The sequence below is a fragment of the Saccopteryx bilineata genome, chromosome 3 (genome assembly GCF_036850765.1).
Source record: "Saccopteryx bilineata isolate mSacBil1 chromosome 3, mSacBil1_pri_phased_curated, whole genome shotgun sequence".
Lineage (NCBI taxonomy): Eukaryota > Metazoa > Chordata > Mammalia > Chiroptera > Emballonuridae > Saccopteryx > Saccopteryx bilineata.
Genome location: NC_089492.1, coordinates 103,556,919 through 103,571,342, shown reverse-complemented (window position 1 = coordinate 103,571,342; position 14,424 = coordinate 103,556,919). Strand labels below are relative to the sequence as shown.

The 14,424-nt window shown below is 42.7% G+C and overlaps 1 non-coding gene across 1 annotated transcript; it reads left to right on the top strand.

The window, feature by feature from the left end:
* The first annotated feature begins 12,672 nt into the window (after positions 1-12,672).
* On the top strand, positions 12,673-12,738 carry LOC136332465 (small nucleolar RNA U54). The gene has a single exon (XR_010730723.1). It is a non-coding gene; the product is annotated as a small nucleolar RNA U54 (small nucleolar RNA).
* Positions 12,739-14,424: the final 1,686 nt, after the last annotated feature.

The window sequence follows — 14,424 nt, the reverse complement described above, 5'->3', positions numbered from 1 at the left end:
ATCCTAGAGTCAGATATATCAGAATTTAAACCCTAGTCCTGCATCTATTATCTGAGTGAATTTTGAAAGTCATCTACCTTTGTTTCTTCATCTATTAAATGGAGTAATACTCATCTCATTGGGTTGTTATGAGGATTATTATTTTTTTCAAATAATAGCTACTATGTACTGGGCACTGTGCTAAATACTATACATGTCTTAAATCATTTAATCTGAACTCAACTATTTACATGGTATAACATCTACAAAGTGCCTGGTACTATAATATTATTTCAGAGATAAAAGGAAGGGCTCTTGCTCCTTTTATTTCCTTCCTCCCCAGACTGCTGATGCCTAAGCTGAAAAGGTGGCTGAAAACCTAATCATCTATGGGACAGCGGAAACACTGGCATTGAAATGAATCCCCAAGTGTAAATGACCGATAACAGAACCTTCCCTGACAGAGGTTTTGACAGCAGAAGGATGTGAAGAAGTGCGAAGAGGAAAAAGTAGTTAAATAAGATAAACACTGAAGATAACTTTGCTGGCCCTGCAACAGCATTTGAAAGTTTCAAACTGAGTCTTCATGGACCAACAGGGGACCTTCTGTACATTTATTTTTAAAGTCTGGGTGAGTGGGGAAGAAAGGGGGCACCATAGAGAGCCCAGGAGAATTCTGTTTCTGCATCATTGAATTTTGAGGTGCACTGGAGAGGAAGAAGGTGGAAGTCTGTGTCTAGGAGCACCTCTGTACCAGCTGCTGGGGCAAGGAGCGAACCTCTCTCACACTGGGCCTGCACACATGAGACGCAACACATGAACAACTAATGTGAAGCAACTGTGATATCTTGCTCCTCCCCACCCTCTCTCCCTCTCTAACATCAATAAATCTTAAAAAACAAAACAAAATTATCTCACAGAGGTCTCTGGCCATGTTAGTCCTTCCACCTTAGGGGACTCTGAGGGAGGGGTGTCTGAAAGAGTAGAGACCCAAACACCTTTCAGAGGGCGTGCAGCTGGGGCAGGCTGTCCCTCAGGTGCTTGCCACAGGCCCCAAAGGCTGGGCTGCCTATAAAAATATCCTGGTTGGCCCTGGCCGGTTGGCTCAGTGGTAGAGCGTCGGCCTGGCATGCAGAAGTCCCGGGTTCGATTCCTGGCCAGAGCACACAGGAGAAGCACCCATCTGCTTCTCCACCCCTCCCCCTCTCCTTCCTCTCTGTCTCTCTCTTCCCCTCCCGCAGCCGAGGCTCCACGGGAGCAAAGATGGCTGGGGCGCTAGAGATGGCTCCTCGGCCTCTGCCCCAGGCGCTAGAGTGGCTCTGGTCGCAACAGAGCGACGCCCTGGTGGGGCAGAGCGTCGCCCCCTGGTGGGCGTGCCGGGTGGATCCCGGTCGGGCGCATGTGGGAGTCTGTCTGTCTGTCTCTCCCCGTTACCGGCTTCAGAAAAATACAGAAAAAAAAAATTATCCTGGTTATCTGTTTTCACAACGATAACGTGCTTCTTCTAGGAAGCAAGCATCTTTGAGGGCAATTATAAAAAGCTTGTAGAATTTTGCAATGCAAGTACTGAAGCAAAGTGAGACACCCGAGAAAGGGTTCGGGGAAATTGATTTAATGCATCTCCACAGGTCGCACACTGAAAAACGAGACAAAACAAAACACTCCACATAATTCTTCCCACCAGCCCTGCTTCTCCAAGAACCCACTTACACAGTTACACATGGGGAACTTTCTGGAAGGATCTGCCGATGAGAAAGAAAAGCTTTAGAACCCGGTTTTGAACAAATGGGTCCGGGATCTTAGTACCAGATGCTGTCCCTCAGGTAAAGCCCCATTTCTGGAACATAGAGCTCCAGCAGTCGACTGAGGATTCAAATTTCAGTGAGAGGGCAATGAGCTGACTACCTTGGACCACATGGTCATCACTGGACAGAGTCACCTAGGATGTGGCAGAGGTGGGGGTAAAGGTATTTCACCAGCGTCACATTGGGTGCTGAGATCAAAAGAAAGAAGGAAAATGGATATTTGACAGGGAAAAACAGCAGATACTTACACTGATAACAGCTTAAAGAACATATAAAATGAAAAAACTGGAGGCTCAGGTTCTGACTGACCAGGAAGTGGGCAGGGAAGGGAAGCAGTTGACTCCCTCTGAGCTGTGTTGAAGACAAAGTGCTGGCCTGCACTGGGCTCTGCTGCCCACCAGCTGTGCTACTTCAGGCCAGTGATTAACCTCTCTGTTTGCAGACACACGTGATCCAGGGAAAATGCAGCCAACCTTGTCTTCACCAGGGACCGCCTTGTTGATTTCTTCCACTCACCGCTCCTCCAGAAATCCCATATTAATTGATAGCCTTATCCTGGGAAATTTTGAAATTTCGAGATCAGCTGAGGAGGGGGAGAATGGAGATGGAGTCAAAGAGGCGCTTGAAGCAGGGAGTGTGTGAGGCAGGCCAGGTGAAGATGATCATAAACTGCAAGGCACCTCACAGAGAGGACTGTAGCAATTCACAGGCAGGACTAAGAGCATCTTCATATTCCCTTCTATTGTTCACTCTCTACCTTTATTCAGACCAAAGAAATGTCTTCTGAAAGGTCTGATCCACCTAGTGTCTTCTAGGTTTCAAGATACTATTTGCTACATTGACACCTTGAATTCCCCATGGTGGGTGCCTTCCAGGCTGTGAATGTTAATGCAGCAAATTGCACTGGATCTCTCCCCAATCTGCACTGAGCACTCACTCCCCTGAGCAGCCCTCCTCCCCAGCATGTATGCCCACTTACATTGCATGCCATCCTATTTAACACTGATTACATATTGCCTTGAATTGTTCTCTAGCCCACTCTGATCAGAGCCTCCCACCTCCCAGCCCGCCCGCTCCTAGGTTGGGTTTTCAGCCTCCTCAAAATCTACAGTCTCTTTCCCTTGCCACTTTCTGTCATTGCATCAAACCCCCACCCCACCTCACCCCACTTTTCATTTCCTTCCCTATTCAGCCTAAGCTGCAGGAGCCATCTCATCAGCCTCCTAAGCCTAAACCCTCCCTCCCCTCTGCCCAGTTCCGCTGCTGCTCCTGTCTGGCTGGACTCCAGCCTGATTGGGCCAGCCCTTCCTTCGGTCTGACTTCTGGGATCCTGAGCTCTGCTGGAGAAAATCACAGCCCACGCAGATTGGCGCTACTACAAAGTCTACTGCAGCCTCAGCGGGCTGCTGAGTAACTTGGAAACCCTTTTTAGCATCCCTGTCGGCACACTTGCCCTTTCCCCATAGTGACTTTTCTAAGCATTTCCCACCCCTTGAGCTTTGCTAAGAAAATAAAAGATAACAGGTAGAAATGTTCTCATCCTTATGGTACTCCTCTGTCCCACCAAGAAATGGATCCTCCCTTCCATCATCTTTGACTCCACTCTCAAGAGACTGTGGGACCTCCCCATCTGGTCAAAGACAACCCCTCCTGGGAGCTCTGCAGCCTTGGTATCTCTTTGACTTCCTAAGTTCCCCTCTCTTCTCTGACTTTCCATCTCTCTCTATCTCATCTTGTCTTTCTTCTGAACTCATAAACAGGTTCCCTCTCCATCATGATGAGATTCTTCTCCTTCCCAGCCAAACTTCACTCTAAAGTATGTTTGGTGAGGCTGTAGCCCACCATGACCATAAAAGTGTGCAGCAGGCCCTGGCCGGTTGGCTCAGTGGTAGAGAGTCAGCCTGGCGTGCAGGAGTCCCGGGTTCGATTCCCGGCCAGGGCACACAGGAAAAGCGCCCATCTGCTTCTCCACCCCTCCCCCTCTCCTTCCTCTTTGTCTCTCTCTTCCCCTCCCGCAGCCGAGACTCCATTGGAGCAAAGTTGGCCCGGGCGCTGAGGATGGCTCCATGGCCTCTGCCTCAGGCACTGGAATGGCTCTGGTTGCGACAGAGCAACGCCCCAGATGGGCAGAGCATCGCCCCCTGGTGGGCATGACGGGTGGATCCCAGTCGGGCGCATGTGAGAGTCTGTCTGACTGCCTCCCCATTTCCAACTTCAGAAAACAAAAAAAGAAGAAAAAAAAAAGTGTGCAGCAGCCACGAATGACTCTCTCATTGTCAAGTTCATGACCCATTCAGCCTCTCTTACTTGATCTCGCTGATGCTCTGACGCTGTTGATGCTTCTTCCCTTCTTGCTTCTCTCCCTTCTCTTGATTGTCCTTGGTTAGTTTAGACTCTGCTTCCCCCTGGCACTCCCCAGTTGTGGATCACTCAGATACTTTGGGATGATATTCAAGTTCCTTTGGAGAGTAGAGAAGGGACTTTGTCATGTGGCTACTGCTTTCTCCCCCCCACCACCACCATTACATGATTTATCCCTTCCTCCATGGGACACATTTTCTCTCATCTCTGTACCTTTAGTGCATTTCCTTCCTTCACGCGGAGTATCCATTCTCCCACTTTGCTATTTCACTGGGAGAATTCTTCACCTTTTAGGGGCAAGCTCAGGGGTTGCCTCATTCCTAAAATCATGCCTTATCTAAATTCCCAAACCATCTTGAGCAAGTCTTAGTCCTAGTATTTGCCACATTATATTGAAATTATCTGTGTCCACTCTACTAATCTGTCAGCCCCCTGAGGCTGAGGACTGACCTCTTCACTCCTATATGTTTAATACCCAGCACAGTTTGGCACATAATAAATGCTCAATTCATTCATGTTTGCTGAATGAGTGAATGACTTAATGTATTAGTTATTATACCCTACTAGGTGACTACAGTGTAGAGAATGTGATCAGTCTTCTCAGAGAACTTTTCTGTGGTAAATATATATTTTATTGTAAAACACATATAACATAAAAATTTTAAGTGTATAACTCAGTGACACTGAGTAACTTCACAGTGTTGTATAGCCATTAACACTTTACCACTTTCGGGTTCCAAGACATTTTTATCATCCTAAAAAGGAGACCCTTTATTCATTAGGCAGTCATTATTTATTTCTACATCCCCCTCACTCTTGGCAACCACTAATTTGCTTTCTGTCTCTAAGGATTTGCCTAGACTGGATATTTTATATAAGTAGAATCATACTATATGTTGCCCCCTGTGTCTGGCTTCCTTTACTTAGCATAATAATGTTTTCAAGGTTCATTCATGTTGTAACATGTATCAGCTCTTCATTATTTCTTAAGACTAAATAATATTCCATTGTATGGGTATATCACATTTTGTTTATTCATCAGTACATGGACATTTGGGTTGTTTCCATCCTTTGGTTATGTCGACCAAACATAGTGCTGCTATGAGGACTTATGTATATGCTTTCATTTGAACACCTGTTTTCAATTATTTTGGGTATATACCCAGGAGTAGAATTGTTGGGTCATATGGTAACTCTGTTTAATTCATTGAGGAACCACCAAACTGTTTTCCATAGCAACTGTGTCATAATACATTTATATTTATATAACCATTTACATTACATGAGGATTCTAATTTCTTCACATTCTTACCAACATTTGTTAGTTTCTTTTTTTTTTTTTTTTTTTTTAGTATAGCCACCATCCTAGTGGGTGTGAGTGGTATGTATATTTTGAGGTATATGCTCAGCTTAAATGATTTCTATTTATAAATACCTTATTGCCATCCATAGAGGTTGGCTTTACATTGGTGTTTATGCCCAATGGGACTCTGACTCCTGGTCATAGTTGATTGTATCAACGATGGATTCCTGAGTCAACTTGGCCCCAAAGAATTCCTTCCATGGGAGTTTGTGCTTGGGAGAGAGGGATGGCAGGAGAGAGAGACTTAGTTCATAGGACTGAAATGTGCATTTAGGAGCTGTGGGTGTCTGTCTTTGATCCCACATGTGGGCAGAGCAACAGAGGGAACTCCCAGAAAAAAAGATGGACACAAATACTTAGAGAGAAACAGAAACAAAAGACGGAGAAACATATCCCTTGAATGTCTGACAACCTGCAAGTTCCCAGTTTTAGTCTTTCCTTAAGCCTTCAGACAATTTTGCCCTTGGGGCCTATAAGTTACCCTTTGATTTTATTGTGGTTCAGCCAACCTCACTGAATTTTTATTTCTTGTAAGCAGTAGAATCCAAGCAATACTCACTGGCACTCTCACAATCTACCTGACCTAAGAAGGACCCTCAGACTGTCAGCCAAAACAAAGTATCTGGAAGGCTACTTCTACTTTTTTTTTTTTTGTCCTAAATATCATTTCTTGTGATCTCAATGACCTTACCCCTGCCCACCAACCCAATGTAAATTTGGAGGCAAGGCCACTGTACTAACATCATCTAATATTTATGAGGCTGCCTCAAGGGCAGAGTGTCCAGCACTTTTCTATCACCTTGATGTGCTTTTTGGCATCTATTCTAGATTTTTTCCCCCTAATAGCAGAACTCCTTTGTTCAGTTCTCCAAGTGTCATGTTTTCTTGTTTTAGTTATCACTGTAACTTCTACCCTTACAGAGATTTTCAAGGGCAGAAAGGCAACATGGTGCGGAGGAGAGAATATTCTACTGGGAGTTTTGAAGAACCAAATTCTAGCCCTATTTCTGCCACTAGCTTTGCTTTGTAATGCTGAGTAAATCATGAGACTCTCTTGATCTGTTTTTCCATCTGTGGAAGTGGGAGAGAAAAATAATACTTTCTCTGCCTACTTCACAGAGATGTAAGCTAAAATTAGGTCGTGGATGTGAACATTTTATGAGGCAAAGATATATAAATTGCTATATCTATAATGGTACAGAACTCCCTTGATGCCTATCCTACTCCCAGACATCAAGTTCAAGGTCCTCACTCAATAATTACTTATACAGTATTTAACTCTAGTTGTTTATTTATATTTTTTCATGTGGTTCTGCCTCTTTATTTTTCTTAAACATAGATAAACACTTTTTAAAATTACAAATGAAGGAAACAAGAAACATACATCCTGTTCTGCTTTAAGACAGGCTAATTTCTTGTCATTTCTTAATGGCTATAATTATTTTCCTTTAACCTAACATGCCATTTCCAAACATATCTCTAGAAGACATATTGTCCATTACACAGTGTTTCCCAAACTTGTCTGCACCTTGAAATCAATAGAGAGCTTTGAAAATTACTATAGCCTATGTCCCACCCTAGAGATTGTGATGTGATTGGTCTGAAGTGTGACCTGGGGCTTTCGAAATTTTAATAGATTCCTAAATTATTCAAATGTCTAGCCACATTTGGGAACCACTGCCTTTAGGGTTCTTCCTTTTTAAAAAAAAATCCACCATAGTTCCCTATGTATGAGATGATCCCATGTATAAGATGCACCTTAATTTTGGGGCCCAAAATTTGGAAAAAATATGTATTACATAAAGTTATTGAACTCAAGTTTTATTCATCATAAAATTCATACAACTCTTCATCACTGTCAAAACTCCCATCCATTAGCTTGTCTTCATCTGTGTCTGATGATGAATCACTGTCTTCAACAATGAGCGCAAAAACAAGCACAAAAAAGCAGGAAATGTAAGTAAAAAAAACTCTACAACCACTGTAGAAGATGCACCCAGTTTTTAGACTCCAAATTTTTCGGGAAAAATGAGTCATCTTATACATGGGGAAATATGGTAATACCAATAATTTTGGGGTTAATTTGCATCTAGGCTCTCCCCTGAAACATTTCCCTTATAAATTGCTGTAGGAAACAACAGAAGCTTAATCCTAAATCCACCTCTTCATCCTACTGTGATTGCCTTGGTTTCATCAGGTTAATTGAAATCTCTTCTGATAAGTGCAGTGAAGCCATTAATGGAGGCTTCACTTATCCTGTTCTACTGTGTCTTCCCTCTAATAATTTAGTTATGATTTACATAATACCTTTTGTTTTCTCCCAATTCAAATGGCCTCTTGCTGTACCTGAGTGACTGGCTGGATCTCTCTACCTGCTTATTCACTTCTGGCAGGACAAAATTTCCTTCTCTCCACTTGTGTCATCTCTAGATCGTTCCAGATCTAGCCAGCCAGCTCGGTGAGCTTGTTCCAAGAGTTGCTGGGGCCATACCTCAGACTGGGACATTTCACAACTGGAGCCAGACTTGGTAAAGCTTCTGCACTTCTGTGTTTATCCATTCCTGCCTGACAGAAGGCCAGACTGAATCTGCTGTTAATTCTATAATATAAGCAAACTGTATTAGGAGCCCTCTGATGTTTATGGCTGACACCACCTTGGCTTTGGTCAGAAGCTAAGGCAGATTCAAACCTGAATACAAATCCCCCTGGGCCCTTTGTGCCACTCCCTGACCCAAAGGAGTACATGAGCTTCATTTCAACATGGATCTGAATTCTAAAATAAAAACTTAGATTGCTGTTTCACCAGAACCTCAGCCCCACTTAGGATGAATCACTGTCTTTCATCTGCCTTAGCCCTCTGGGTTCATATTATCATCTGATTTCCAGGGAATAGGGATGACAGACAAATAGATACTTTCAGTCAAACAAGTGTTACTGTGTCCTGGGTGGCTTTAGGCCATATGGTACTAGAGCCTGTGACAGTCCTTGTCCCCTATCTTCTTGTGATTCACTACTTCTCCAAAGGGCACAGCCAGAGCGTCAATCCCAGCCAAGGGTGAGGGTTCAAACGAAAGCCATGTCATCAACAAAGGGCCAAAAATCATTTTCTCTTTCTTTTTAAATAACTTAAGTTTTTAAATTCTTTTTTTTATATTCTGTCTCTGAAGAAAACAATTTTTACATTAAAATATAATTTGAGGTACTTCAAAGAAGTACACCATTATGTTTAATGATTGAAACATATGGTATTTTACCCACTTTACTTTGCTTCAGGATCTCAAGAGAAGTTCAGAAAGATATGTGATGCCTGATTGTCACAGTTGCTTCTCTGGGTTAGGGAAACAAGAGTCACTTCACTTACGTATTATTAATGCAGTATCACTATTAATAAATAACTGAATCTATGGGGCATTTACTCTGTGCCAGATACTATGCTAAGCCCTTTTCATAATTTATTTCAATTATTTTTTGTCCTACACTATAAAATAGGTATAATTTATTATCTCCACTTTATATATGAGGACACAAATGCTTAGGGAACTTAAAGCTTACCCAGCTAGAAAGTGGTGGGATCAGAACTCAGGCCTGTTCTGACCACTGCAAGGTCCATGCTCTTAATCTCTAGAGTCTTCTGAGATTATCTTCATTTGTGGAAATGTCCTTAAATTCCAGTAACATAGCTTTCTCTGCTTTTAAAAATCTAAGGCCTGTATAGTTGTTAGGTTGTAGATATGAGGGATCAATAGTTTAACGCACATAATAGACACTTCAAAAATAATTACTGATGGGTTGATTGACAGAGCATTTTATTCTCTCAGATTCTGGATGTTAGAAGATGATGGAAAGGGAGTGGATTAGGCCTCCTGGAGGGTTTGTGCAGATGGCTTCTTCAGCCATGCCTGTGCCTGTCACTGCTCATTTCAAGTCTACTCTATAAAGCTTCCTTATTTCATAGCCCTAATATAAGAGCAATGAAGCTAGCTGACAAGACTGAGGACTGCTGAGGCTTTTGAAAGAAAAGACAGAAACATCAGAAAGTGAATCTTGTGGTTTAGAAGGAAATCAGCTAAACTTATGCTCAGAGCTCATTTGTTCTATTCTATTTTTAAAAAGAAAAGGAAAAAATTTTCTCATATTCTTATTGCAAAGAAAACAATTTCCATCAGCCTGGAGAATTACAGCCTATCCATGAAGTCTTCAACCCTCTGAGATATCTAGATTTTTTTTTAGAGCCAAAAGGAACCTTTAAAGATAGTTTTTTTCATCAGTGTCCTAAATATCATAGAAAGGAAACTGAGGTCCCAAGAGAGTTTGGAACCACAAAACTAGTTAGTGGAAACTGACTCCCAGTTTTCCTGTCTTCTATATCTTATTTTTCCTTTTGCTTTTTGAATGATAGACTATTTGCAGGCTACTGGGTGAAAAAAATAAAAAGATAATATTTGCTTCTTCAAGAAAGGTCAGCAAGAGCTCCAAAACTTCTAGAAAGAGAAGAGTCAAATTATTTAATCTAATTTCACAAATAGCCTTGATCTTATTAGCTGAAGGGTTGAATATGGAGACAGAGGCCTTACAAAGCAAGATTTATTACTGCTTCCTATAAAAGCAGAGGGAAAATGAATATTGGCTTAATGAGGATTTAGGCCTATAATTTTATTCTCTGTCTCAGTTTAGAGAAACAACCCACAGACAAAAAGTCAGTGAGTCCTAGTAGTGATCTCCTAAACAAATGAGGAAAGCGGTTACCTGCTATTTCTCCATGGACCCCTAGGATTCAAAGCACCTCTGTTGTATGGAAGCCTAGAAAGGAAAAATCAGTTGGACTCTCATTGGCCTGGAAGGTGTGTCAACAGAGCCATTGCTTCCCCAGACCAGTGGACAATGAGTGAGATTTTCTCAGAGAGAAAAATCTCTAACAAAGATGTGGCCAGTGATACTAATATTAATTCTCAGGGGAAGAATTTGGAGGTGAAAATGGAGAAAAAGAAGGAAGGCCGAGGCCATCCACATCAATTCAATAAAGCTTTATTGAATGCTAACTATGTAGTAGACACCAAGAGATAAATAAAACCTTCTCTGTCCCTGGAAGAGCTTGCAGATGCTTAGTTACTAGCAACCACAGAGGAACTTGTTCCCAGAATTCAGACACCAAAATGCAAAACTGTCCAGCATGCCAGCAGCTCATTTCCATTCTGCAGCTCTTGTTCTGTTACAATTATGGGGCAGCCACAGCTCACTTCTGTGGGATACAAAACTCCCCAAGTAATTTGCAGCTTACAGATGTTAACCTAGCAGCTGGGTGCTGGGTGAGGCACACACATCCAGCTCAAGTCTGAGGGTGCTTAAAGGAAGAAATAGAAATTGAGGGTCAATTGAAGCACCCAGCCATCTTCCCAGACATCATCAGTGCAAATGAGCAGCAGTCCCTGCCCTAGCCCAGCTCATAAGGTCAGCTCTTGAAGGCCATCTCACTCTATCAACAGTTCAACTATTGAGGAAAGGGACTGTTTTGCTTGTGTTAAAAACAGAACAAATAGCATCACTTATCACGGGATCCGATCTAGGCCAGTGCCAGCTGGATCAATCAACTGTTTAAAAATCTTTTTAGAATAAATATTCAGTTACAGTCATGAATTAAGGTTACGAGGGAGAGAAAACCAGTGTATAGCTTACGGTAGTTAACACTGTGTTTAAAACCACAGTGTGACGCTGCATTAATCTTCTTGTTGAAGCCTAAAAAAAAAAAATTAGAAATTGAGTAAAATTTGTTTTAACCATTTATGTTTTGCCTTAATTAACTAATTTATTTATTTTTAAAGATTTTTTTAAAAGTTTGTTTTAGAAAGGGGGAGAGTGAGAGAGAGAAGAAGGAAGAGCAGGAAGCATCAACTCCCATATGTGCCTTGACCAGGGAAGCCCAGGGTTTCGAACCGGAAACCTCAGCATTCCATGTCAACGCTTTATCCACTGCGCCACCACAGGTCTGCCTTAATTAATTTATTTTTTAAGATTTTTAAAATTTATTTAATCATTTGTGTTTTGATAAACATTAAAGATCACTAAATTTTGTGAAAGGTAAGAATGGGAGGCAGGTCATGGTTAATCAACCTCTTTAATTAAGAATTTTTTTAAAAAACAACATGATGGCCCTGGCCGGTTTGCTGAGTGATAGAGCGTTGTCCTGGCGTGCAGAAGTCCCGGGTTCGATTCCCGGCCAGGGCACATAGGAGAGGCGCCCATCTGCCTCTCCACCCCTCCCCCTCTCCTTCCTCTCTGTCTCTCTCTTCCCCTCCTGCAGCGAGGCTCCATTGGAGCAAAGATGGCCCGGGCACTGGGGATGGCTCCTTGGCCTCTGCCCCAGGTGCTGGAGTGGCTCTGGTCACGACAGAGCGACGCCCCAGAGGGGCAGAGCATCGCCCCCTGGTGGGCAGAGCTTCGCCCCCTGGTGGGTGTGCCGGGTGGATCCCGGTTGGGCGCATGCGGGAGTCTGTCTGACTGTCTCTCCCCGTTTCCAGCTTCAGAAAAATACAAAAATAAAAAAAATAAAAAAATAAAAATAAAAATAAAAATAAAAAACAACATGAAATTTTTCATCAAAGCTGTGTGTCTGATTGCTAAATATTAAATAAGTGCCTTACGTGGCAATTTTACTCATCCTCCCTACAGATACATTCCCAAGTCATGAATCCTTGTACACATACAAAACAGTAGCTGAGGTAAGTGGCGGTATCCTTTGTATGTTAGGGTAACTCTATGAATCCATAAGTGAATTACCCATGCTTCCTCTGTATTTTCACAGGGAGAGTTATGCCAAGGATTTCAGGAAACAGTAGGAATGGCTTCATGGGTATGTGCCCATGAAGTGCGGCTACACAGAGCCTCACACTCAGAAGGGTGCCACGCTTGGGTTTTAATGCTCAGCATTCCCTATCTTAAAATTGTTAGTAATTTTATCTTTGATTTTGTGTTCTGTAAATCAGTGGTCCCCAACCTTTTTTGGGCCACGGACTGGTTTAATGTCAGAAAATATTTTCACGGACCAGCCTTTAGGGTGGGACGGATAAATGTATCACGTGACCAAGACAAGTGTCAAGAGTGAGTCTTAGACGGATGCAACAGAGGGAATCTAGTAATTTTTTAAAAAATAAAACATCGCATCACAGTTGGCGATGAGGAGATAATCACTTGTTGAATTAAAATGATAGTTTTATACGCTATTCTGAGCCAGCAGCAGTTAAAATTTTTTAAGCCGCCTTCGGTTGTTCCGAGTGAACTGAAAGGCCGTTTTCTTTCTCTAGTGTGTGCTGACTTGATCAGAGGTGCGAAGGAAAAGAATCTCAAAGTGAAAGGACCCGTGCGCATGCCCACCAAGACTCTGAGAATCACCACAAGAAAAACTCCCTGCGGGGAGGGTTCCAAGACTTGGGATCGGTTTCAGATGAGGATCCACAAACGTCTCATTGACCTGCACAGCCCTTCTGAGATTGTTAAACAGATTACTTCCATCAGTATTGAGCCGGGAGTTGAGGTTGAAGTCACCATTGCAGATGCTTAAATCAGCCTTTTTAATAAATTGATTATCAGTTGTTAAAAAAATAACAACAAAAAAAAAACATCGTTCAGACTTAAATATAAATAAAACAGAAATAATGTAAGTTATTTATTCTTTCTCTGTGGACCGGTACCAAATGGCCCACGGACCAGTACCGGTTTGCGGCCCAGGGGTTGGGGACCACTGCTGTAAGTGAAGTCTAATGAAATAACAAAGCATGCACCCAGGGGCTTGGACACTTGACTCTCTTGTAACCTTGTCTTCATGCCTCCTCAGGATGGATTATTGACTGTTTGTTCCCTGTACCCTGGCCACCTGGACTTTACCTGGCCTCCCCTTGCTCACTCCCACCTCATAGCTACTGCCACCTTCCACCTTAGGGTGGTGACCAGATTGTATAGTTGAGGGTTGGCCTGTGTTCCACTGTTGCCCTCTGTTCCTGGCAGGGCCTGGGCACATTGTGGAAAAGGTTTAGGTTAAGTGGGAGCTCACAGCATTTCATGGTAGAGCAAGGTGGCAGCAATCCCTGCACTGGGCATTTGGCCAGCCACTAAGAGGTGACCTCTGACCTAGGTATTGAGTGTAGGCGGCATGGAGGTTGTAAGCCCTTGGGAAGTCATCTATTGACTATGGGTTGAATCAGTGGTCTTATGGGAAGGGGGAGAGTAGCATCCTTATTCCTGGCCAGAGGCTACATTTTCATTTTGCAATGAAGCCTGTTGGCAAGTGGGCAACTTCAAAGAACATAGAGGTGAGGAGAAACCTACTTCTTAATGAATACAGTTTTAATAAGGCATCTAGGTTGGTATAAAACCTGTTAGTAAATACCTACATTAGAAAAAGAAAAGAAAAAGTTCCTACTTGGTAAGGGACTTATAATCTACTAGAAAAGGAGAAAATTTATATACTTAAAATGACAAGACACTTTCATGAAGGATGTGGAATTGAAGAGAGGTCCTAAAAGTAAGATTTAGGTATGGATGGGAGGGAAAAAGAAAGACACCTCATAACCACACTCTGAAATGTAGGGAGGACAGTGTGACCTCACACACAGAATAGAGGGTATGAGGTCAAGGTGGGAGATTGGCTGCATGGAGCTGAATTGTGAAGGGCAAAGAAGAGAATACAGGTTGAATGCCTCCCAGCCATGCACACTGAGGTACATACAGTAGGCTGCTCTATTCAACATAGCAGGTCACTCAGAGGTCTTCCTAGTAGACCAATAAAGAAAGAGCAAAAAGAACTGATCTTGTGCTTAAGCAAGCAATGGAGGGAAGGCAAGTTTCACAGTGAGCTCAATGATGAGGGGGGAAAAGCAAATATTCTCTAGTGAAGGTTGACTTAATTAGCCATTTTAATAATTC